The sequence below is a fragment of the Saimiri boliviensis genome, chromosome 5, assembly GCF_048565385.1.
Source record: "Saimiri boliviensis isolate mSaiBol1 chromosome 5, mSaiBol1.pri, whole genome shotgun sequence".
Taxonomy (NCBI): Eukaryota; Metazoa; Chordata; class Mammalia; order Primates; family Cebidae; genus Saimiri; species Saimiri boliviensis.
In genome coordinates, this window is record NC_133453.1 from 57935216 (window position 1) to 57962952 (window position 27737).

The 27737-nt window shown below is 36.5% G+C and overlaps 1 protein-coding gene and 1 pseudogene across 1 annotated transcript in view; both read right to left on the reverse strand.

Moving 5' to 3' along the window:
* The window catches only part of PPP1R1C (protein phosphatase 1 regulatory inhibitor subunit 1C), a 137985-nt gene that overhangs the window by 21318 nt on the left and 88930 nt on the right, over positions 1 to 27737 (reverse strand). The gene's annotated exons all lie outside the window — the stretch shown is intronic.
* On the reverse strand, positions 7815 to 27066 carry LOC141584502 (uncharacterized; annotated as a pseudogene).

A 27737-nucleotide genomic window follows, 5' to 3' on the forward strand; every position in this document is an offset into this window, starting at 1 on the left:
TATATGTTCCCTGGAATCTCCTTTTGAGATGGAAGACAGGAAAGGGAAATGAAAGGCAACTGAAGTACTTTTCTCTTCTGTGCCTTTACCTCTGAATGACACATGATGAACTGAGAAAAAGAGGTGGGAAGTGTTTCATTATATCTCAGCAGTATCTTTCTAGTTATACCTAAACATTAGACCTGTACCAGAAATAAGGTAGAAAGTTTGGGACTTTTTTTTTAAGTCACTAATTGTCTTCCTACGGACAAGGCACCTTTTGAGGGCTATATATCATAGGATTGCAGGTCGGAGGTCAAAATCATCAAAGCTGATTTCATACCTTCCTTGGTTCCTGAGGCGATAACACTAATGCTATGAAGCCCTGAGCATTTATGGTCAGCTTTCATTGTGCCACTGCTACTCCTTCAGTAAAATATGGATAAAATTGTATCAGATACTGACATGCATGATAGCAAAAGACTTTAAAAGCAATCTTCTAAAGGCTCTAAGGAAATATAGCAAAGAAAAATTATTTACATCCCCAAATATATTAATCCTTGAGCTTCTCCTTATCTAACAACCATTTCAATTTGGATTTGAAAATACAAGTAACCAGGATCCATGATTCTATAATTCTTCATGCCATATATATTTTTATTGTTATTGTTCATCTGTATTCTCCCACTTGCCTAAATTATCCTTGCACTATGATCACTGCCAATTCTAGGAAAGAGTGAGGTTCGGTTTAAGCATGACTTACCTCAGCCTCCTCATGGGCCTCCCTGTCTTGCGGGAGCAGAAATGATGCCTTTGGAAATTTCATCTTCTTTCTTTCCTTTGCACCTTCATTCTATATTATCAATATTTACGATTAACATTAGCCAACTCAAAGTCAATTTCCCTCTGCTTCCCCTATTAGTTTCCTGACCCTAAAGCACTTTTCAATTTTTCAAGGCAAAAATCAAACTGGGAAGTGCTACTGCTACTAACCCCATTCCAAAACTGGAGAAATTGTGGCTGCTGAAGTTTAAATGCATTGCCCACGATCTTTTGGCAAGTCAACATCACAGCGAGCACTAGAATTTAAAGTTCCTGAGTTCAAATCTAGTTTTTCCTCACCCCCTGGCATATAATTTCTCATTCTACCAGGATCTTAATTCTTCTAGTAACAAGTTATTACTAATTTGGTGATCTTTCCCATCAACTTGCAATATAAAATGATAAGCATTTTAACAATATTTTTCTGAAAAATGCAGATAACTTTCTCATACCTGAGAAGAAAGATTCAAGTAATGGCAGTTTTAGTCCAGGCATCAAGAAAGCCCATGACAGTTAGAGATAATACAGGGCATAGAACTTTGTACTTTTCCTTAGATCATAATATTTAGATAGCTTCCTGTTTTCTATTTGTAGGATTTACTTTGGAATAAGGCAGACATTTTTTCAAGGACAGTACTAATTTAAAGTATTCTGAAGTACTTTTCCCATACATTATGGAAATGTCTCAGGACTTCCAATATTTGAACTATTACTTGCACCAATATTATTACAAAATTACAAATGTTCTTAGTTCTGAATTTTTTTTCTAGAAAATACAATAACCCAAAGAAAGTAGGGAGACAGATTACATATGTTGAAAAGGTTGATTATTAGAATCACATTTTTCATTGTTTTCAACAAAATTATTTTAGAAAGCTTGTGGTGATCTCTTAATCATTTTAGATATTTGTTCTTAATACTCTTTACATAAATAACTGTAGATTAGTGTGTGTTGAGACAGAAGAGCTTGTTCCTTTTTGTTATATATGAAATATCATCATAAGAAACCCCACATCCATCATATTTGAAAAAAATCCAAAGTTAATGAGTATTTTTTCTGTTTCCATTACTCAAGGAATCTCCAAATTAAAAAGTTTCTATTCCAAAAAACTTGTGGTATTTAGAACTCAAGCTATATTTCCACAAGTACAGATGTAACAATATGAGGATTTTTTTTTTCTAGGCTGCTGGTATACAAATCTTCCAGAAGGAAAGACCTACATTTGCTGTTTTGATAAACTTGTTCATGGTGGAAGTCAGCGTTTGGAGGTGTCTGTTATCAATTGGCATCTAGGATACGGAGAAAACAGTAGGATTATTACATGTGTGAAAGAAAAGAAATACCTTTTCTTTTGGAAGAAAAGAAGGGAAGGACTCAGTAGAAGCTGAGCAGTGTCTAGGGGAAGAAAAGAGGAAGAAAAAACATCTGTTTGATCATGTGAGAAATAAAAGAGACCTGAAAGAAGAGAGATGTCTCATGATGATTTTAGAATATTTTGCCTTGGAGTATTTGATATGAAATTCTCTCTTCAGTTTGTTCTGTGAAATGATCAGTATATTCTAAATTACCCACATGCACCTGTGTGCAATGATTTATTCAGAAAGCAAGAAGAGAAAAAGCAGAGAAATGTAATCTAGGTTTTATGAGAGTCATTCTAGGAAGACTGAAATGGCTACTTAATACAAAAAGTTACAGAAATGCACAACCAATAGACCCATTTCAAGTCGAATTAAGATGAGCTTTATTTCTGTAACAAAATACATTCCAAGTTAAATGGAGGGTGCCAGAAACAATTTCTTTAAATCTCATCAGTTTCATGGAAAGACTAAAGGGGTGAACCAATGACTGTTAATCCCCATCCCCGTAGTAAACTAAATTTTTATTCTCATGTCAATTCACTTAGAACTTGTATATGTGGTTGTTGGTGGTGAGGGTAGCAGTGGCAAGATTCTCACTCATTTGTTCTACACAGGAGTGATTCCCAATTGTTAGGTTTTTCTATAGGTTACTTTAAGACATCAGAATAGAGAATGTGATGTGTGTGAGTGTATGTGTTCAGGAGTGAGTTAGTATTTTAACCTAGCACATTTGGTGTGGTTGGTAAATATTTCAAGTACATTAATAAGAACTACCACTTGAGAACTAGTTAGTGAACATTTAAAAGACTAATGAAAAACCTCCTCTACAAGAAAATTATTTATAACTCCAATCAAGACCAGAAAGTTTATTAATTAGCATATAGTGTACTAGAAATCATTTTTCTTTGGAGAAATGAGTGGTATCAGAGATATGTATATTAGCTGGACATAGTGAATGGGTACCATTGCATTTGTCTAAATGGGTTTAAAAGTCTAGTAATAGTGTATGTTCTTCAGAGTGAAACCTAGTTTTGAGATTCTAATATATTCTGTGTGCAGTCCTTATCATCTGATTCTGATTAAACGTTTAAGTTAATCCTGCCACCAAGAAATTGTCAGCTTTTTCTTGAGTAAGCTTTTCATGGAAGTTAGACGAACTTGAAAGGACAGAAGGCTGAGTTGCATTGACATTTCAGAACAACTTACATGATTTTGAAAGAAGGAGCTACTTAACAACAAATGTATGTGGGTGGCAAAATTGGGACAGGAATCAGGGTTTGTGGAAACAGAACTATGGCCTTCACTCTCACTGCTGGGAGATAACAAAGGAACCAGCCATGTTAATCATCTGGAGAAAGGGAATCCCAGTAAAGTGAACCAAAAATATAAAGGCTGAAGACTGTTTGGCCTATTTAAGAACAAGAAAAAGGACCATTGAAGACAGAAAACAGGAGTGCATTTAAAACCAACTGCAGATTTGTGAAGGGAGGTCACAGGAGTCAGAGCCACCAGATCATGTAGGGTCTGATTAGCTAAGCTAAGAAGTTTGATCTATTTCTAAGGGCATTGGAATGCCCTGTCGGGACTTAGAACACAATACTCCAAAACATGACATGTTAGCAATTAAGAAATCCACAGAAGCAAGGTTACTCTGATGTTCCCCTGATATATGGTCATAAAGAAATTCTCTGACTTTCCTTGCCTGAAAGTAGGGTCATATGATCCTCAATCCAGAGAAGTCGCACCCTATACCTAGAAGCCAAAAAGAATCTGAACAAACAAGCCTTGCTAAATTCCCCCCAGTTTTTACTATTAAATTATACCTCTTTTTGTCCAATTATGTTTCCCCACAACTACCTAATTCTTTCATCAGACAGCATAAAAGTATACAATTTTCTCCAGAATTTGGGGTTTTCATTTCTGAAGTCTTGTAAAACTTTGATTAAATAAATTTATCATGCTTTTGTCTTGTTAATCTGCCTTTCCTTATGGAGTATCTGCTACTACCTTTTTTCGTAGTTTTTTTCGTGTGTGTCTGTGATACAGTCCGGTTCTGTTGCCTGGGCTGGAGTGCAGTGGCACGATCTTGGCTCACTGCAACCTCTGTCTCCTGGGTTCAAGCAATTCTCCTGCCTCAGCTTCCTGAGCAGCTTAGATTAAAGGCACAGGCCACCCCTCCCAGCTAAGTTTTGTATTTTTAGTAGAGACAGATTTCACTATGCTGGCCAGGCTTGTCTGAACTCCTGACTTCAAGTGATCCTTTTGCCTCAGCCTCCCAAGGCCTCCCATGCCTGAGATTATAGGCATGAGCCACTGCTTCTGGCCAGCCAATACCCTGTTGATGAATAAGGAAAATATATTATTTTTTCTCCTCTACAGCCCCATTAAAACATAACTTACTTATAGTTTGAAAACTACCAATATTTTGGATTATAGACACTACCACATGAAGAGGCCAAGAAAGTGACAGACATGGATAAAGGAGCCCTACTATAAAAGACAATAGTGTAAGCTTAATAATAAATAAGAACTGACAATAAACTTAGGGTTTAAGAATACAATAATGAATGGTGGAAACTTTGCAAATGATGACCATGTGCTTTATCTTGCATGTGTGTATTCTGGGCATGGTGGTGATGGGAGAGCCTCGATTCTGATCCAGGTAATTGTCATCATGCAGAGATAAGAGTCAAGTATGGCTACGTCTTCTTACTTTCTGAGACAAGCCAAACATCTAAAATGTCATGTTAAATCTTATGTTCAATGATAGCAGCTAATTATAAAAAGATTATATAGGGTAAGTAAAAAATGTTACTACTTTTTTTTTTTTTTGAGAATCTTGCTCTGTTGCCCAGACTGGAGTGCAGCAGCATGATCTCAGCTCACTGCAACCTCTGCCTCCTGGGTTCAAGTGATTCTCCTGACTCAGCTTCCAGGGAAGCTGAGACTACAGACATGTACCACCACAATCCAGCTAATTTTATTTTTGTATTTTTAGTAGAGATGGGGTTTCACCATAATGGCCGGGCTGGTCTCAAACTCCTAACCTTGTGATCCACCTGCCTCAGCATCCCAAAGTACTGGGATTACAGGCATGAGCCACTGTGCCCAGCCACCATGTCACTTCTTAAATGGGGCCCATGAGCTTCCATGAATGACCTTTTATCTATACATAAACGCTCCTTGGTTTACAATTGGGATACATTATAATAAACCCATAGTAAGTTGAAAATGTCAAAGTCAACAATGCATTTAATATACCTAGCCCACTGAAGATCATAGCTTAGCCTAGCCTACCTTAATCCATTTATCCCTAGTGTTCCATTATTGGAACACTAAGTATGTCGGAGTTATTTATATATTGTACTGCTCAAGGTCATCACCAAGGTCTGATTTTTTACACATGTCTGCAATTCAAAAAAGGGCAACCTCCAACATAAACACTTACATTAGCCTATAGTTCGGTAAAATCATATCACAATGCAGTTCACTCTAGATGGTCAGTTGTCTGACTTCCTGACCACATGGCTAACCCAGAGCTGCAACTCACTGCCCAGCATCACAAAAGACTATTGTACTTCCTGTCACTAGCCCAGGAAGAGATCAAAATTCAAAATTTAAAGTACTATTTCTACTAGATTCATATAGCTTTCGAGGCCAGGCGTGGTGGCTCATGCCTGTAATCCCAGCACTTTGAGAGGCTTAGGTAGGTAGAATGCGAGGTCAAGAGATCGAGACCATCCTGGCCACATGGTGAAACTCCATCTCTACTAAAAATACAAAAAATTAGCTGGACATGGTGGGGTGCACCTGTAATCCCAGCTACTTGGGAGGCTGAGGTAGGAGAATTGCTTGAAACCAGGAAGAGAAGGTTGCAGTGAGCTGAGATAATGCCACTGCACTCCAGCTTTGGGACTGAGCAATGCTGTCTCAAACAAATAAACAACACAAAAAGCCCCATATTGCTTTCCCACCATGGTAAAGTTGAAAAATTGTCACATTGGGGACCAGTCTGTACTGAATATCTAATTTTCAGTATATTTGAAATCTCTCTGATATGATATGGCTCTGTGTTCCCACCCAAGTCTCATCTTGTAACTCCTGTAATTCCCGTGTGTTGTGGGACGGATCCAGTGGGAAATGATTGCATCACAGGGGAAGGTCTTTCCCATGCTATTCTCGTGGTAACAAATGGGTCTCACAAGATCTGATGGTTTTAAAATGGGAGTTTCTCTGCATAAGCTCTCTTTTTGCCTGATGCCATTCACGTAAGGTGTGACTTGCTGCTTTTTGCCTTCCACCATCATTGTAAGTCCTCTCACAATGTGGAAGAGTTTGGAACTGGGTAACAGGCAGGGGTTGGAACAGTTTTAAGGACTCAGAAAAAGACAGGAGAATGTGGGACAGTGTGGAACTTCCTAGAGGCTTGTTGAATGGCTTTGACCAAAATCTTGCTAGTGATATGGACAATAATGTGAGGGCTGAGATGGTCTCAGATGGAGATGAAGAACTTGTTGGGAACTGGAGCAAATGTGATTCTTGTTATGTTTTAGCAAAGAGGCTGGTGGCATTTTGCTTCTGCCCTAGAGATTTGTAGAACTTTGACCTTCAGAGAGATGATTTAGGGTATCTGGAAGAAGAAATTTCTAAGCAGCAAAACATTCAAGAGGTAATTCTGCTGCTGTTAAAGGCATTCAGTTTTATAAGGGAAGCAGAGCATAAACATTTGGAAAATTTGCAGTCTGATAGAGACAGAAAAGAAAATCCCATTTTCTGAGGAGAAATTTAAACTGGCTGCAGAAATGTGCATAAGTAATGGGGAACTGAATGTTAATCCACAACACAATGGGGAAAATGTCTCCAGGGCATGTCAGAGATCTTCCTGGCAGCCTCTCTCATCACAGACCTGGAAGTCTACAAGAAAAGAGTGGTTTCATGCTGTGTGCAGCCTAGGGACTTAGTGCCCTGGGTCTCAGCTACTCCAGCTGTCGCTCAAAGAGGCCCATGTAGAGCTCAGGCTGTGGCTTCAGAAGGTGCAAGCCCCAAGCCTTGGCAACTTCTTTGTGATGTTGAGCCTGATCATGTATAGAAGTCAAGAATTGTAACTTTGCCTAGATTTCAGAGGATATATGGAAACACCTGGATATCCAGGCACAAGTTTGCTGCAGGGGTGGGACCCTCATGGAGAACCTCTGCTAGGGTAGTGCAGAGGGGAAATGTGGTGTTGAAGCCCCCACACAGAGTCCCTACTGGGGCACCACACAGTGGAGCTGTGAGAAGAGGGCCACTGTCTTTCAGACCCCGGAATGGTAGAACCACTGACAGCTTGCAACTTGCACCTGGAAAAGCTGCAGACACCAAATGCCAGCCTGTGAAAGCAGCCAGGAGGGAGGCTGTACCCTGCAAAGCCACAGGGATAGTGCTGCCCAAGACTATGGAAAGCTACTTCTTGCATCAGTGTGACATGGATGTGAGACATGGAGTCAAAAAAGATCATTTTGGAGCTTTAAGATTTGACTACCTTGCTGTATTTTGGACTTGCATTGGGCCTGTAGCACCTTTGTTTTGGCCAATTTATCCCATTTGGAATGGCTGTATTTACCTAATGCCTGTAACTCCATTGTATCTAGGAATTATCTAACTTACTTTTGATTTTACAGGCTCATAGGTGAAAGAGACTTGCCTTGTCTCAGATGAGACTTTGGACTGTTGACTTTGGAGTTAATGATGAAATGAGTTGATGCTTTGGGAGATTGTTGGGAAGGAATGTTTTGTTTTGAAATGTGAAGATATGAGATTTGGGAGAAGCCAGGGGCTAAATGATATGGTTTGGCTCTGTGTCCCCACCCAAATCTCATTTTGTAGCTCCCATAATTCCCATGTGTTGTGGGAGGGACCTGGTGGGAGATGATTTAATCATAGGGGTGGGTCTTTCTCATGCTGTTCTCATGATGGTGAATGGGTCTCACAAGATATTATGGTTTTAAAAATGGGAGTTACTCTGCACAAGCTCTTGTTCTGTCTGCTGCCATCTGTGTAAGATGTGACTTGTTCCTCCTTGTCTTCCATCATGAATTTGAGGCCTCCTTAGCCATGTGGAATTGTAACTCCAATAAACCTCCTTCTTTTGTAAATTGGCTGGTCTCAAATATGTCTTTATCAGCAGCATGAAAATGGACTAATACACTCTCTTTACCCCTCCTTCCATGTAGCTTAATTATTTCTTCTTTGTAGGTAAAAAATGCAGACTTTCGGACTCATCTCTACATTTTTTAAAATTCTACAATTCAACAATAAATAAATCAATGTATTTGTTGAGCATCACTATGTTCTCAGTGCTTAACATATATGAAAGGACAAAAGACAAAGATCTATGAACTTTACAAAGCCCTGGGAAGACAAGTGCATTTAAGGGGTAAGTGGAAATGGTGGGAATAAGAATATCCTAAAGGAGATTGAGGGTAGAAAGGTAAGGGAGAGAAAGAATAATTGCAACAAATAGGTTAGGTATAAAGCACTATTAAAGGCAATCAGTGCTATAGAGAAAAGAAAAACAAGCAGGGCATGAGGGCATTGGAAGTGCTGATGGGATGGGGGCAGGGTGGCAGTGGGTTTCCATGCATATCTCAACTCCAATCTCCTCAGGGCTTTGTAGAACTTCTTTTTATCCTCACTACTTCATTCTTCCCTTCAGTTTACAAAACATACTCAAGTATCTTCTATCCTAGAACAAGCAAGCAAATAAAAACATCCTTTAACCCTGCATATTCCTCTTGCTAGTATATGTATTTTTTAAAAGAAAAACAGATGTCTTTGCAGCTGGCTCCACTTTCTCACCTCCTATTCATTCATCCACCTATCCGGTGTGATTTCCACCCTAATCTCTTTACTGAAACTGTCTATAGATAGCCTTATATTGACTTAATCCAATTAGGGTTTCTTACATTTTAATATTTCATCATACTTCAGTCCTTGCCACTGTTAAAAACACTTTTTCCTGAATATTTGACTTTCCTCGGCTTCTGAGATATAATTCCTCTGAGTGCAGGGAATTTCTCCCTACTACTTTTAATTAATTCTCCTTCTCAGTCTCCTTTGTGCTCTGTTTTTCTGCTTTTCCTACTTAGATTTAAGTGAAAGCATTTGCCCAAGGTTATTTATTACTTCTTTAAGGTTGGAGAAAAGTCCTTCCCCAATATAGACACTATAAACTCAACATGTCCAAAACTACTAGTTCATATATTTTCTTTTAATCATGGTCTTGCTTAACAGTTTTGATTATTTGTTTCTGGGAAATGAAGGTAAGACTTGTGGACAATTCCACCTGCCCTAGGAAGTAGGTTGTCTATTTTTATTCTCAAACTTCAAAGTTTTTATGTTTTTACGTAATGATTTATATTCCTATTCAATTGTGAAGACTAAAGATGTATGAATGGAGAGTTTGGGTTTTAAAACTTTTGTTTGAAACTTTAAATGTTCTTGGAAAACTCACTAGTTATCATCTGAAAATACTTGATGTTTAAAACCTAGAATACTGTCTGACTTTATTCTCAGGGAAATTGCTGGAATGACATTGCTGGAAGATTGCATCTAGAATGTTTTATTTATTTATCCTAGAGTAACTCTTCAAATAAGATGTCGCTTAAATATTAAGCACAGCATTTAAAAAAATGAACTCATCTAGTCATCAAATGTTTCAAATGCTCTGTTCAGAAATTTGTAGCAGAAAGAAATTCTTGTCTGGTTTTTACCTGTTACAAATAGAAAATTTCACCTAATTTGCTACTTGTTTAAGATTGAGAAAACATTTTTTACCAATTACCTCCCCACATTATTTTAAGAAAGCATATTGAACTACATAGCTTCATCTCTTTCTGTCTCTCTCTCAGTTTTTCTCTCTGTCTTGCTCTCTGTCTCTCTCTCTCTCTGACACATACACACACAATTTTTAGTTCAAGAGAATTGTTTAGCAGTAGTTTGACATAACATTATGTGATAATATGAAGTTTGGCTTTGGTTCCAAACTGCTGCCCAATCAGAATTAGCATTCATTTGTACACCAAGTATTTTTGTATGATAGATCTGTTAATTCTACATAAGACAGGAATGTACAAATTAAATGTACAGCATGTATACTAAAGAAAAATGAATATTTCTTGTGAGACTAAATATTTATATTTGAAATGATTTGCTTTTGGTTAGGCTTTCAGATGAAAACCAAATTTAAATATATTACTTATGAATATGTGAGTATAAAAAGATAATAAAGTATTTAAAAATGGAATATATTTAAATTGCTTTAAAATATTTGTGCTATTAGAAGATAATGATGAGTAGAGTAAAAATTAGGAGGCTTATTTACCTGGAGAACAAAATTATAAAACCTAATTTTTAGAAATTGATATGTACTGTTATTTATCTTAGTAACAAAGCATGTGACTGAGACAAAATACAATTAGATTAGTTAACAATGTAGCAATGATTACTGTGAATAAAGGAAATTACCCTCTAGTTATCTACCATGTTATCATGTTATTCTTTGAATATTGTTGTATTAAGTTATACTCGTTTTGTGCTATGTAATGAAAATAAGACATTAGCTATAGAAATATCTGTATCTGTTTGCATTTATTAAAAAATAAGCTAAATTGAGACAAAACACACAATCCATAAACAATTATGATTATTGAAGATATACATAAAACATTTAACTCAAAGTTAGAAAAATCTAAAGATTTCCTAGAAAAGGGCTAGCTTTTCCAACTTTGAAATACGCACATCTAAGCATGATCATTCTTGGAACAATTCGAGATACCAAATGGATTGTGGTAGCTGGGCCAGTTAAAACCACAAGTAAGAATTAATCTCTTCCTCTTACTACACTTTCTAAGCTACTGCTGAGTTGGGGTGGTCTTTAAGGATTTGGCATGCTAGCTACCTACAACTTCAAACGAGAATTTACTACTGATAGTGCTTTCAGTGGCAGTATTTAGTTATTCTTGGGTTCAGATAATCCAAACAGCTGGGATCTATTTCAAAACTGTCTGGCTCCAGCTGGACATGCCTTTGAAAAAAATTCTTGAACAGAGCTGCATTTCCACAGCAATCACATGATTTAGTTTACAAAACCAAGAAATAATTGGTGGTCCTGCACAGGGCCAGTTTGACCTGGCTGTCTAGATCAGGCATCCCCAAACTTTTTACACAGGGGGCCAGTTCGCTGTCCCTCAGACCATTGGAGGGCCGCCGCATACTGTGCTCCTCTCACTGACCACCAATGAAAGAGGTGCCCCTTCCTGAAGTGTGGCCGGGGGGCTGGATAAATGGCGGCTGTAGTTTGGGGACGCCTGCTCTAGATAAAAGAAGGTCCAAATTCCTATTTATTCTTTCTTTCTAGCATTTGAGATTGTCTGATTCTGTTTAAAAGGCTAGAGTTCTAGTTCCTATCAGAATTTTGTTAAGCTAGAGTAAATGAATTTGAACAAGGAATGTGGTGTGCACCAGGGAATGATTGTGATTCATTTAGGCTAAGCATGTTTATAGCATGATTGCTACTAGTAATCCTCTTAGCAAATTTGTTTGTATTAGTCTTAATTACATTAAACCAAACACGTAAGTCTAAGGGAAGAACACATTACTACAAAGTAGAGGAAAAGAAATAGTCAACGTAGTGGGAATATCGATATGTCTTTCTGGGACAAAAGGAATCAAGTGATAAGAAAACTGCCAACCGCCCAGTTAGCTTTGCCTCATTGCCAATCTCTGTCTAGTCATGGAAGTCACCAACATGTATTCCTTGGTTACAGCCTCATTCTATGTCCCCATCACCTTGACTACTACACACAAAGTCTGATAACCAAGCAGAATAATAAACTCCACATATGGGGTTGCTTAGATGAGCATCAGCAACCCTCCTCCTAAATCTATCCAACCATTGTTACCAGTTTAGTGATGGTTCAGGCTCTTGAAATTTAATCATTGGCTAGAAGATTTTCACAGCAAGAGGTCCAAAGATGTGTTAGAAGTATTTGTTTGTAATAGCCTAAAGCATTGAGCTCAAAATATACTGATAGTCAAGTCCTTGAGTAGAAATGGAGAATTATTACAAGATTTGCTTGCATCTTCCCTGGTTATCCCAGCAAACCACAGAGGGAAAAATTCAAAACAATCGCCTTAGAGATCTACCTGCAAAGCTTTAAATACCATGCAGTCTGTCTGCAGATCGAAAATGCATGTAGACTTTAAATTTTTCCAAATAAAAAGTCAGAAGGAAAATTTCACAAAAGTAAAAAAACAAAAAACAAACAAACAAAAAACTACCAAGAGCTATCAAAAAGAATCTTATTGCTTAAAAGAAAGCCAACAAGAGATCACTATTCTGGAAGATGATGATAGCATTTGGATCAGGTCATTTTCACTGCATCATTTGCAGCACTAGACTGCCATCACTCCACTTCCTAAGCCTATGGTTATGCCCTATGAGAGCTCATTAAATATTATGCGTTACTTTTGTGTAGCTTATAAGGCTTTGTAAGGATTTCCAATTTTGAGCAAGAAAAAAAAATACATGATATTATAAACTATGGACTATGAACAAAAGTTGTGTCACGATTGATCAACCCACTTCTAATTCTTCTTCATTTATTCAGTACCAAGTGCTAAATAGTGTGCTGGGCTCTGGGAATCCAGTAATGACCAAAATACACATGGTCACTTTTTTAAGGAGCTTATAGTCACAGTCACTCAGAGTTCATTCATTCACTCAATAGAGATTTCCTGAGTATCTACTATGTGCCAGACATTCTTTGGTATACTGGAATATGCACACAAAAAAGAAAAAAAATCCTGACTTCATGGTGTTTATTTTTAGTGGGCAAGTCCAGATAATAAGCATCAAAAATGATTAATAAGTAAATGATAAAATTTGTTAGAAAGATAAAAGTACCATGGGAAAATACAGAGCAGAGTAAGAGAATTCAGGAGTTGTATAAAGGCCTTAAATGCAAGTGGGTGACTGGCATTTTTAAGGAACAACAAGGCAGCCAGGTGCTTCAGGCAGAGTGAGCTAGTGGGAAAGTAGCCTGCGAAAAGGTCAGACAGGTCACAGGCTACAGATCCTGGGTCTTGCAGGCATTACGAGGACTATAAAAATCACTCTGATGTATTAAGAATAAACTGCAGGGTACAAAGGTTCACACTACAGGCCCATTTAGAGGTTACTGCAGTAGTCCAGGTGAAAACTGTCAACAGATCCAACAACAGTAAAAACAACTGGCTTCATGAGAAGCAACTGGATATTTTTGGGGGGTAAAGCCAATAGGATTTTCTGGTAGATTGGATGTGAAATGTGAGAGTTAAAAAGAAATTTAAAAAAGTCTAAGGTGTTTGGTTTGTGGAATTGGAAGGAAGAAGAGGTCATTAGCTGAGAGAAAGAAGTGTTTTTGTATTTTTTGATATTATTCCCTCCTGTAGTGAAGAGATTGGTAGAGGACAGAAGAAAATCTGGGTTTCTACGAGGGACATGTTAAGTTTGAGATGTCTGTCAGATCAGTCACATAGCAGGTCTTACATAGGTGGTTACTGTGTTAATTAGTGAATTTATATGTTTCATATCTATCATGGATTATATATATGTACTCACTGATATAGTGTACATAAATACAGCCTTACTTTTTTAATCCTTCAGTTCCCATCTTGGTATAAAACAGTCTCTCATACTGGTAACTATTGTGCATATTTGATGTATTTTCTTCCATTTTTTTTCCTGCAAAATTGAGATCACACAGCAGATAATGCAAATATATAGGTAAATTTATTAATCCAGATTTTTTCACTTAATGTTTTATGGTATGCAATTTCCTCACATCATATGTTAACAAATTCATAGATGCAAAATTCTATAACAAGAGGTCATACATTTTCTGTTTTGTGAAAAAGTGGTACCAATTTCCATTTTGTTAACAATGTATGAACGTATCTTTTCCCACACTCTCGCAAATTTTGAGTATGATCCTTTTAAAGAAAAATTCTAAATTGATAGATCGCTTTGCTTAGTATCTTTTTAATTATAAGTGAGATTCAACTTTTTAAAATTTTGAGACACAATTATTTTTCTATAAAGTGCCTGTTTTAACTTTTATTCATCTTTCCTTTAAAGTGTTAGTATTTTTTCCTTAATTTATGACAGCTGTTGATATAATGATGATAACATTTTTTTTCTACTTCTTTGCTAGTCTGTCATTTATCTTTCAATAATGTTTTACCTATGGGTATATTTTTCTCTCGGAATCTACAATCCTCTTTCTTGTGTTCTTTTTCTTTACAAACTCTTAACATTGCACTTATATTTAAAATACATTTTATAAATGTATTTATGTTTCCACACCTAATATCTTATTAGTAACCATATTTCATCTGTGTTATTTTGTGGTACCATTTAAAATTTTTTACTTTATGATCCATCTAGAGATTTATTTATGGATTTATCAATACACTTTCATTTGACCTGAAAACTAAGATATACTAGAGGGCGAGGTAGAACAAACATGTGTGTTATGTGATCAGCTATCCTAACTGTTCCCCCTGCCCACCCTGTTTTAAAACAGTTTCCCCTGGTGGCATGTTGCAGTGTCGTTTATTCATTGAAAATAAACCACAAATATCTGAACTTCAACAAATATAACTAGGGTCGATTCTGCCGTACACTCAGAGCAGAAAGTTGCCTTAGGCAGCAAAAACATTACATGCAGCAAATTCTTTAGGGATTGTTTTTAGTGTGAAACGCTAGAGGCAACAAAAGACAAGACATTTCCCATTTTGTCTAAAGTAAATTGAACCAGAATTTAATTATCTTCTAAAAGTACCATCATTGGCACCCATATTCATGTTTATACTCCAATGAGGGCTGAAGGATAAAGCTACTTACACTATTGATAAACATTTTAGAAAAAAATTGGTAACCTACACGTTTTCTACAATAAAAGGATGACTATTTATAACCTTTTACTTTTTTGGGGGAGTAGTGTGTGTGTTTATGTGTATGCAGATGGATGCACAGAAGGAAAAATTGCAAAGTAAAATAGATAAGAAAAAATTAAGTTTTACTTTCAGGAAGTCCTAGTCAGAGCAATTAGACAAGAGAAAGAAGTAAAGGGCATCCAAACTGGAGAAGAACTCAAACAATCTCTGTTTGCTAATGATATGATCACATACCTAGAAAATCCTAAAGATCTAGCCAAAAGACTCCTAGATTTGATATATGAATTAAGCAAAATCTCGAGTTACAACACCAATGTACACAAATCAGTAGCACTGTACAGTACAATGTACACAAATCAGTAGCACACCAACAAGGACCAAGCTGAGAATTAAATCAAGAATTTAATCTGTCTTACAATAGCTGCAAAAAAAAAAAAAGATATAATCATATACCTAGAAATATACTTAACCAAGGACCTAAAAGATCTCTACAAGGAGAATTATAAAATACTGTTGAAAGAAATGATAGGTGATACAAACAATTAGAAATACATCTCATGATCATAAATTGGAAGAATAAATATTGTACAATGACCGTACTGCCCAAAGCAATCTACAGACTCAATGCAAATCCTATCAAAATATCAACATCATTTTTTTCACAGAATTAAGAAAACAATCCTTAAATTAATATAGAACAAAAATGAATAGCCAAAGTAACTCTGGGTAAAATTAACACATCTGAAGGCATCACGTTACCCAACTTCAAATTATACTACAAGGCTATAGTAGCCAAAACAGCATGGTATTGGCATAAAAATAGATACACAGACCAATACAACAGAATACAGAACCCAGAAATAAAGCCAAATACTTAACAACCAACTGATCTTAAACAAAGCATACAAAAACACAAAACAGGGAAAGGAAACCCTATTTAATAAATGGTGCAGAGAAAACTGTATAGCCACATGTAGAAGAATAAAACAGGATCCCTCTCTCTCACCACATGCAAAAGTCAACTTAAGTTGGATTAAAGACTTAAATCTAACAGTTTAAAGTATAAAAATCCTAAAATAAAACCGAGGAAAAACTCTTCTGGACATTGGCCTAGGCAAAGAATTTATGACTAAGACACCAAAAGCAAATGCAATAAAACCAAAACTAAATAAATGGGACCTAATTAAACTAAAAAGCTTCTCCACAGAAAAAGAAATAACTATCAGAGTAAACAAACAACCCACAGAATGGGGGAAAATACTTGCAAACTATGCATCCAACAAAGGACTAATAAGACTGCAAGAAATTCAAATAAATTAAAAAAAAAAAACACACAAATAATCCCATTAAAAAGTGGGCAAATGACAGGAATAGTTAGCTCTCAATAGAAGATATATATAAATGGCCAACAAACATTTAAAAATGCTCAACATCATGAATACTCAGGGAAATGTAGATTAAAACCACAATGAAATGCCACCTTACCCAAGCCAGAATGCTCATTATTAAAAAGTCAAAAAGCAATGGATGCTGATGTGGACATGGTGAAAGAGAACGCTTATACATTGCTGGTGGAAATGCAAATTAGTACAACCTCTATAGAAAACAGTATGGAGATTTCTCAAAGAACTAATAGTAAGTAGATGTATCATTTGATCTAGCAATGTCACTACCGGGTATCTACCCAAAGGAAAGGAAGTCATTATAGCAAAAGGACACCTGCACACATATGTTTATCACACGACAATTCACAATTACAAAGATATGGAACCAAACTAAATGCCCATTAACCGATGATTGGATAGAGAAAATGTGGTATATATACAACATGAAATACTACTCAGGCATTAAAAAAGAACAAAATATCTTTTGCAGCAACTTGGATGTAACTGGAGGCCATTATTCTAAGTGATGTGACTCAAGAATGGGAAATCAAATACCATATGTTCTCTATTACAAGTGGGAGCTAAGCTACAGGTACACAAAGGTATACATTATGCCACAGAGTGGTATAATGGACATTGGAGACTCAAAATGGGGAGTGTGAGAGAGGGGTGAAAGATAAAAAACTACATATTGGTTACAACATATAGTACTTGTATGATGGCTGCATTAAAATTTCAGACTTTACCACTATACAATTTATCCATGTAACCAAAACCCACCTTTACCCCTAAAGCTATTGAAATAAAAATAAATATATGTATTAAAAAATCACTTTCAACCTAATTATTCAACTCTTTGTTTTGAAGACTCGAACTAAAAACTTGTAGGAAATTGAAAGTATGAAAATAATCGGTTAAGCATGGTGGCTCACGCCTTTAATCCCAGCACTTTGGGAGGCAGAGGTGGGCGGATCACCTGAGGTTAGGAGTTTGAGACCAGCCTGACCAACATGGAGAAACCCCCTCTCTACTAAAAATAGAAAAATTTAGTTGGGCATGGTGGCACACACCTGCAGTCCCAGCTACTCAGGAGGCTGAGGCAGGAGAATCGCTTGAACCCAAGAGGTAGAGGTCGCAGTGAGCTGAGATCATGCCACTGCACTCCAGCCTGGGTAACAGAACGAGACTCAGTCTCAAAAAAGAAAGAAAGGAAGAAGGAAAAAAATAAAGAAAGAAAGAGAGAGAGAGAGAGAGAGAGAAAATAATCTAATCTTTCTTTTGTAACTTGACTTCTAGACTTTAGCAACCTGAAGAATTTATGCGACTATAATATCACAAATATCGCAAACCTCTTTTTGACTCAAGGACTCACCTAAGGCCCCTTTAAAAAATGTATGATGCTCTGGTCCCGCCCAAAGGCTTTCAGAGTATATACATATATATGTAACAGTGTTCCCAAATACCTGTATTCCAGTTGGGCTGTTTTGATTCTAGCCCACAGGGTACCGTGGTCTCCCACTGGGTGTCACCAAACTCCACCAACTTCCCAACAGGTACCTTTTCCCTCCATAAACCATTGTCATCAGGAATCCTCCTCTGACCAAGTCAAAGGTGGTCTGGGGCAACACAGGAAAGGATGCCCTTTCTGCCTGTATGTTATAGTTGATTAGAGAGGTCCTCTGGTCTTAGGCCTTCAATGTTTAACAGTGCTTTTATTAAAATATATCAGTCTTGAAATTCCTGTATTTCTATTGCTGGAATAATCAACATATATTCAGTGCCTATTGAGTCTATGTTCTTCTGGGACTCGGATGCAGAGCCAGTGAAGGCAGGGCAATAAATAAGTGTGAGTGACAGAATTGACCCTTTCTTCAGAATCAGGCTTCCTCCATGACCAAGGCTGTCTTACCAGGCCAAGCAGAAACTCAGAAACCCTTTTTGGTTTGACCTTCAGAGTAACTTTCCAACCTTGATTTTATGCCAGACACATGCTCATATGCTTTAGAGACAATGTACCATGTTTGTCAAACATAATTTGAAACCTGCTTGAAAACCAGGTGAAATCTTTTCTTTTGAGACCTTTGAGAATTTGAGTCCTGGAAGAAGATATTATCCTAATTGCATCCCCTCTGATCACCTAAATTCTATCACTTTAAATGCAAATGACTTCCAATTTCACATGCATGCATTCATCTGTTGCTTTATGAGTTTGTTTCTATTCTTTGCATGGTTGAAGTGAGAATTCCTAACTAGCTTACAAGATTCTTAACTGCAAAAAAAATGTATTTGTGTGTCCTTATGGAAAACAGAGTGGTAGATAACGGAAAATACATAATCCTGCTCAAATCTCATTATGTCGGTGTCTGCTTTATCAAAGTAATAGCTTTTGTTTATTTCTTTAAGCTTCAGGAATAAAAAAGACATTTTTTAAAAAAGAATAGGCATAGGGAGTTATGTAGCCAGAACTTGGTATTTGTTTTCCCACTAACTACAAAGTTTCTGCCCATGAAGCTTTTCTCCCTGATGTTTATGACCTTATATGTGGACACAAGGAATTGGTAATATGCAGGATAAGCAAATCTGTATCCATAGTGAAATAGGCATAGCCTTTTGTGCAGGCAGGATATGAGGTGTATGTGAAGAGTGGCTGAAGTGGTTTTTCTATCTAACCACACACGTTAGACATAGTTAATGTAATTCCTGCTAAGTGCAGGAGTTTTTATTATGACATATTTTAATATGGCACAATATTTTTTTACAAAAGGCATCCAGAAGTTATCCAAGGTCATTTCTAAGTTAACTCTGCTAGCTGTATCTTAGAATTAAGGCTCTCTCATTAGCTTCACTAAATGATCACTTTTATCTGATCAATGCTCTTCAGAATCAACACTCAATAGGTGCTGAATATATGTTGATTAATCTAGCACTAGAAATATAAGGATTTCAAGAGTTTCTACCACAATTTTCTACTCATCTATGTTTAGCTAATTCCTATAACTCCTGCAATTGCAATGTATTGAATCTTCTCTTTGAAAGAAGTCTGAAAAGAGGTTAAAGCTATCATTTGTATTCACCTAGAAACTGAAACTGAAAAAAATTATATAATACTAATAGCCGCTATTTGTTGAATGATTTACTGTGTGCTCTTTCTCATTCCCTTTAACCTCCTTTTTTATAGATATGGACACTAGTTGGCACTGTGCTCAGAAAGGTGCACTACTTACCTCTGCATTTGCTCAATAGCAGCTAAAGATGTAGAAACCAAATTCTTCCCAACGATTGCACACACTGCACCCAAACCACACTGCCTTGTTGAAATGCAATCAAACCTGGAAACACGCTTTAAATGAAGTTAATCATCACATGAAGTGGAAACCAAATAAGTGCAAGACTTTTAAAGAGTTTATGTCAATATGATGGTAAAATTATATGTAATAACTAGTATTTATTGACCACAAATGAAAGGCATAGTACTATGTTGAAGTATTTTACATACAGTTTTCTCATTTAATTTTTATGAAAACCTTGTGAATAGGTATCTTTAAGATTAGAGAATTTAAATAACTTTCTCAAGGTCATATTTTACTGATAAGAAAACTGAGGCCAGAGCTATAAAATGTTTCAACAAAATCAATGCATATTAAAATGGCTTTATTTAAATTTTGTGGGTTAGAAGCATAGTTAATATTTTCCTTTTTTCCCTTTACAGCTTCTCCTTTTCTACAATGAGTCAGTTTGCATGCAGAGTCACTAAATAAGGCCAACTTACTTTATATTATATTTCATATTTCTTTTGTCATTAAATAGGCATATCGTCTGAATTAAAGAAAATACAGTTCTGGCCGGGTGCGGTGGCTCAAGCCTGTAATCCCAGCACTTTGGGAGGCCGAGGTGGGTGGATCACAAGGTCGAGAGATCGAGACCAACCTGGTCAACATGGTGAAACCCCGTCTCTACTAAAAATACAAAAAATTAGCTGGGCATGGTGGCGTGTGCCTATAATCCCAGCTACTCAGGAGGCTGAGGCAGGAGAATTGCCTGAACCCAGGAGGCGGAGGTTGCGGTGAGCCGAGATCGCGTCATTGCACTCCAGCCTGGGTAACAAGAGCGAAACTCCATCTCAAAAAAAAAAAAAAAAAAAAAAAAAAAAAAAAAAAAAAAGAAAATACAGTTCTGTTTCTACCTGAAATGAGTGTTTATGTGTATTTCCAAGATGTATTATATTACAGTATTATTCTATTTTTTTGTTTTGTATTTTTTGTTTTGTTTTGTTTCTTCTGGATAAATGTTAAAGAGATCCTGACCTGGAAAAGGGGAAGTGAAACTATAACCAGTGAACTTCTCTCAAGATCCACTCTACCGCACCAAATAGTTGATGAGTTATAAGATGAAGTCCTTATATATGATATTGAGGCTTTGAATCTGAGCAAATGGGGGATAGTGGTATCATTTACAGGAATAGGAGGATCCAATGGCTTTTCTTTGGGGATGAATATAAAGGCAGTTTTAGATGGCTTAAGTTTAAGATAGAGCAGACCACTGGGGGATGTGCTATCGAGAAGCTATGCAGTGGGACATCTGTAACTTAGGCGAAGCATGAAACTGCTTGAACTATACATGGAATTTGAGAAGTCACCTTAACTAAAACTTCTGCAACAGGCATTGTCCTAGCGCTTTATGTACAGCAACCTATTTAATCCTCAAAACAACCCAGTGAGGTAGGTAGTGGGTTGAATAGTGTCCTCCAAAAGTCCATGTCCACTTGGAACCTCGGAAGGTGACCTTATTTGAAAATAAGGCCTTCGCAGATGTAATTAAAATGAGGCCCAACAGGATGAAGTAGCCAGTCTTCTAAATTCAATAACTGGTGTCCTTATAAGAAGAGGAAACAACACAGACAGACACAGAAGAGCAGGCCACATGAAGAGTGAGACAGAAACAAGTTAAACCCCCAGGAACACCTGAGAACATGCGGAAAACACCTGGGGCCACCAGAAACTGGAAGAGGCAAGGAAGGACCCGTTCCTATAACCTTCAGCGGGAGCATGGCCATACTGATTTTTAGACCTCTAGCTTCCCAAACTGTGAGAGGAAATATTTCTTTTGTGTTAAATACTAAGTTTGTGGGAATCTGTTAAGGCAGTCCTTGGAAACTGGTACAAAGTGCACACTTTTATTATCTCCATTTTAGAAGCAAAGAAAATGAAGCACAGATAAGGCATCCAACCCACTCTCTCAAGGTCAGACAGTTAAATGGAACTAGAATTCAAACTCAGATTTTCTGACTTCAGATTTTTGCACTTAGCCACTACTTATACCACCTTTATTATTTTTTATTACCTGATAATAAAAAATGATCTAACCTGTGTATCGGGAATGAGACATGGCACGTCATTATCTGAAGGCGAACTGTTGCTCAGAGTACATAAAACATCAGGCTCAAGCCACTTTTTCCTTATCTAGCTATTAGATTATAAAACCATTGTTTACTGTCTCGTCAAAACCTAATATACTAAAATAAACACATTTTCTATATAAGTAGCAGTAGAAAGCTATCAGAGACATGAATTTATTTGTAATAATCTATGACAACATCTACAACTCATTATCTAAATCCTCTTCATCAGAATATAGTGTTTACATAGCTTCTTTTATAGCCTGATTTAATGGTTTCTGGAACCAATAATTCCATAAAGTCAACAATATTTCTGATCCTGTCTCCATATCACATAATAAATAGAATTTGATTGTAGATTGTGTAACTATGGAAAAGTCACATCACATTAACTTCTTTAAATAAAAACTAGGTATTTTATATGATTGATCGTGTGTTATCTGACCATACTTTCAAAAGTTTTGGAAAGGAAATGATTTCTCTTTGACACTCTCTGGGTCATTTTGCTGGTTGGGGCAGAAACCCAGATTTCTCAGGAGTAGTGTTTACTACAATTAAAATGCACCTGCTACATATTGGGCACTATACATACATTATTTTTCACTCACAATGACTCTCTGGGATTATTATCTTCAAATTACTGATATGAACAAGAAAGAGTAGAAAGGATAAATAGCTGTAAGAAGAATACACAGATTTAAATTGTCAGAGCTGGGATTCAAGTCTGCGTTTCTCCTACTCCAGTTCTCCCTCTTTCTGCTATTTTCTTCCTTTTCCAAATGAAGGTAGTGGTCAATACCAGAAAGATGAGATGCACAGGATTTTAATTGGTCCGTCTGAAGAAGACGTTAATATCTTTACGTCTTTCATTTGCCACTCCTTTTATGGAGTAAAGGTATCTTAAGGACCTCAATGAATAATCCTCTGCCTTCTGAAGGAATAGAGCTGTTAATGTGGGGCTGATAAACTCATGAAGCTCACTTTGATTAGAGTTGTCTTGAAAAAATTACCTGCCTACTCTATCTGGAGTAGTACCTGCTTTTTACTGCAAAAAGTAAGACACAGCAGGAATACATAATGGTTGATTAAAGACAGATGGTGAGTAAGGTGGCTCACAATTTAATAATTATAAAAATAAGAAGGCTTTATGTTGCTTATTTCTTTAGTTTAAATCCATTTCATACCAAAAATGACACATTTTTCTCCTAAGGAGCTCCGGTTCTTTTCGGCTAGGCTGGAATGCAGTGGCGCGATCTTGGTTCACTGCAACCTCAGCCTCCCAGGTTCAAGTGATTCTCCTGTCTCAGGCTCAGGAGTAGCTGGGACCACAGGTGTGAGCCACTACACCCAGCTAATTTTTTTGTACATTTAGTAGAGATGGGAATTTACCACCATGTTAGCTATACTGGTCTCGAACTCCTGATCTCAGGCAATCCACTGCCTTAGGTTCCAAAAGTACTAGAATTACAGGCGTGAGCCACCGCGCCCAGCTGCCCAGCTAGGGTTCCAGTTCGTAAACATTCTTTTCTACCTGTACTTTTTAAATTTTGTGAACCAGCAGAGGGAGCTGTAGGGTCACAAGCACTGTGCTCTTTTTAAAATGATGTAATGAGTACTGAATGTGAAGCGCCCCTGAGTCAACCCTCCTTGCCTATGTAGTGTTTATAAGGGATAAAAACACTCATAGGAGGTTCTGTTGGCCAATTATCAGGGGTAGAACAGAACATTATTAATATAGCACACACCGCAGTGGCTCCATGGGATCTGCTCTGGTCTATTGAGTAATTATATAATTATGTGAAAAATACATTTATCTCAGAGATCAGAAGGGATTAAAATGCCTGTCTGAAAAGCTAAGGATGCTGATATAGATGCAAAGAATTCTTTGGTTTGACCTTACAAGTAAAACATGGGACATGTGGTAATTCAACAATTAATTAATCGAAATAAAGCTTTGACATTGCCAGTGAGGCCCTGTGATATTTACTTTTGGGATATTTCTCAGAGATAATTTCAAAACATTTATATGTTAATTAAAATTAATTCACATAAAAATTAAGACTATCAGGTGTTTCTCATTTGTATCATGGTTCTGCTCTTACAAAATGTATCTTAATAAAAAATCATTTAATTTTATGACATTTTATGTTACTCAAAAGCAGTTTAATGTAGCAATGTTAAAATCATCTGAAATTTGAAACCTATTTTGCCATTCTTTGAGGTCATAAAAGAGAGTTTTTGTTTTCATTTATGCAAATGGGTATTCACATAGTACTTTTTTAAAAATTTGGAGGTAGACTAGAAGTTTTCATTATGTCTACGACACATTTGTGTGCCCAAGTAATTATAGAAAATTAATTAATAATAATCAAATGACACTGCCTACCATCTTCTAAGAAAGGCCCAAAGAAAAACAAATTCCATTATTATTTTTACAGAGTTTAGGATGAATAAGACTGGTACAAAGGAGTATGCAGGGATCAACATTATCAGATAGGCTAAGAATCTTTGGCAAACAACCCTCTCTCCCATATTGCTTCATGGTAGGATTTACAGGCATGTTTTTTAAAATCCAATTAAGTTTCTTAACAGTAGAAAAATTAAAATGTTGAAGAAAATAGCTTAAGCAAGATACTACAGGCATACATAATTGAGAAAGATTAATAGAAAGGTATTTTGAAGGAAATTATTGGAAAAATGCTGATTAATTTATTGTACAAAGAGGGAATTATATCAAGGGATAATGGTAGAGTTAGAGGGTTTGGGAGAGTTCTAACCGACTTCATTAACCAGCAGGACTTAAGGCATAAATGAGAGCAGTATAAGCAATCACAGATTCAATGCTCTTTCCCTCTTTTCCCCTGATTTTTATGTATATTATTTCTTCAGTAACATCAAAGGCAGGAACAAGTGCTTCTTGTTTGCATTTTTAAAAAACATGCACAGACAGAGAGAATTTCTCTTTCTGTCCCATTTTTCTACTATAGAAGTTCAGAATTCTTGATTTGTAGATAAATTTAGAGATATTAAGAACTGTTCTAAAAGATTCAGACTAATTCCCACAATCACAGTGTTTTTTCAAGGCAAAAATCAACATAATAAGCTATGGGACTAAATGTAGAATCGAAGAAAAAATAGTACATTATAAGCATAACTAAAAAATAAATACATTTAAATTATTTTAAATATTTTTTCATTTTTGCCATACAAAAAATTGTTTTGAGACCTATTTTTACACAATGTGAGCATTATCATTCAGTGATAATTTTTGACACATAAAATATATTTTTTTCATGGAAGTACTGTAAGTTGAGGCAAAGCCCATCATCTCAAGAGTATCAATTGAAACCCAAAAGGAAATTCCAAAATTTGAAGTAGTATCCTCAGACTTCATGGTGTAAACTGAAATGGACAGAGTAGTGCATAGAGTCAACAGTCAGCAAGAATTTAAAAACTCTTTTGAAAAGTGGGTTTCAAACCACTTTCCTGCCTTTTAAAATATACATTATAATAGAAATATTGCAATTATTTTCTTAGTGACTCTGAATCATTGTTTTGATCATCTTCGTCCTACACAGTGTTGGTGTTTAAATTTTGTGTGTTTCTGCCTCTGCTCATCAGGCATCCAGTTTGCACATCTGCAGCCATTTTATGCCTCACTTCTGACCTTCTACTTCCTTTTCATTTGTTCTTAGACCACCATGGTCTAAGAGGACCAACCACTTTTAAGAATTAAATATTTAGTAATAGGCTGACTGACAGCCTCAGATTTGGAAGGCAAATGATAGCCATTTCAAGCTCTCAGAGGCTCTATCAAATCTAGCTTCAGCTGTATTTGCATCTGAATTGCCTTGTGGATATTACATATGTGAAAGCATGGGAGAATCTTTCCCTGAGATAGCCTGTTGGCAGTCAATTAAAATAATTTTAAGTTTGGCTTTGAAAATAAAATGTGGCAAATTTATACATAAAAAAGAATAAAATGATAGCTTCGGCATACCTACCAAGGATAATGAAAATGCAGCATAGCTCCCACAGGTAATTATACCAGAAAAGATGCGATGTAGAATACAGATCATAAATTTAATGCTTATCGTATAACTTTTATATTGTGCACATAGTAATTTCCGGAAACTGTAACCTTTGAACATTCTTATCCCACTTGGTATTTTTTCTCTTAATGAAAAATCCCAAACTGTAAACCTTCCTCAAAATTTGACCTACGGTGATTAGAATTTGGTAGCTCATTTGTTTAAAGGAACACAGATCTGGGAATGCTGCACAGAGTACAAGTTTAATAAATACTTGTATATTGTTTGACAGCATTGCTGGTATCTTTGACTGTCCCACAGAAAACAACAGAAAGAGTGCAGGTAGTTCAGCCACAACTGAGGTATTTTCTCATGACAACCTATTGAAAAAGGAAGTAATAAAACTGCTCTTAAAATTATCTTGCATATCAGACTCCTTTTTGAAGTTGAGGCAAGAATATAAGGTCTTAGGTGGGAAAATGTTTAGACAAGCTTTATAGACCAGCACAAGTTTGTGAAGAATGTAATCTTAAGTTTGCCCCACTAAGAACCAATTTCTCAATTTATCTAGACGTTTTTATATTTTAACACGTTTTACAGGGATTTCCACTGATCTAATTAGGAAGATAATATGATGAGTATTTTGACATCTCTAAATCATAGCTACTACTTAGAAAATCTAAATGCATAAAAGAAAAAGAAAGGTTGGTGCTAGCAGTTGTCCATTCTTGTATAAATAATAGCACTGGGAACAGGCAGATAAACTGAGGCAAATACAACCTATCATAGACTAATTTTTTAAAACGAACTCTGTGAATCAACTACTTTGTCCTTTAGCCCTGGCCCCAAATCGTCAAAGCACTGACAAGAAATACTGCAACCTATCAAGCAATCTTCAAAATTATCCGGAAGTGCTCTATTGTTTTGTGCTCTATTGTCTAAAATCCCAACTTCTGTGCACAAAACACAGGAGGTCTTTGACGAGTTCCTGGCATCTGTTCAGTTTTTTCTCCTCCACAGGTTCTGCCCCCAGTCCACAGTGTTCAAAGTTCATGCGCCCATTCACATTCTGTGCCTTCAGGTCTGCCAAACCCTCTTTCTGGAATCCACCCCTCATAATTCTCTAGCAAAAGCTCACTTCTCTCTCAAGTTACAGATGCCATTCATTTCTTCTGTACAGTCTTCCCTAGCTGTGACAGGAGGAGCCAGATGTTTCCTTCTCTGTGTTCAAATTTCATTGTCCATATCAATCTCAGAGAACTTACAAGTATTTTTTACATAACTTTCTTTTTCATTTGACTGCATTTTTCATATAAACAAGGACTGTATTCGCTTATCTTGAACTGAAAGAGCCTAATAAATAATCTGGCAGATAGGCAGTAAGCATTTTATTAGAGTCTAGAATGAATGTGTGAGTCAGTGAATAAACTGTAATTTTGTTCAATGTGGTTAAAACTAAGCCAATATACGCTTATGTTTAAATCAGAAAGATTATTCACTCACTGATTCACCATTGACTAGGAGCCTTCTAAATTACAAATAGAAGACAAATTAGAATGCTCCTGGAGGGCAACTAGAACATGGGCCCTGCCCTCAAGGACTCTGCAGTCTAGTTAGAAGGAATTACAGATAGCACATACGTGGGTATGTAAGATGCATTCTCAGTCTCAAAGAAGGGCAACTAAAAGAATTTAGAAATTGGGAGAAAGGCAGACAAAGAAACACCTTTGTGTAAATAACCCTGCAGAACCAAAGCATAGAGGCCAGAAACCACGTATTATTTTCAAA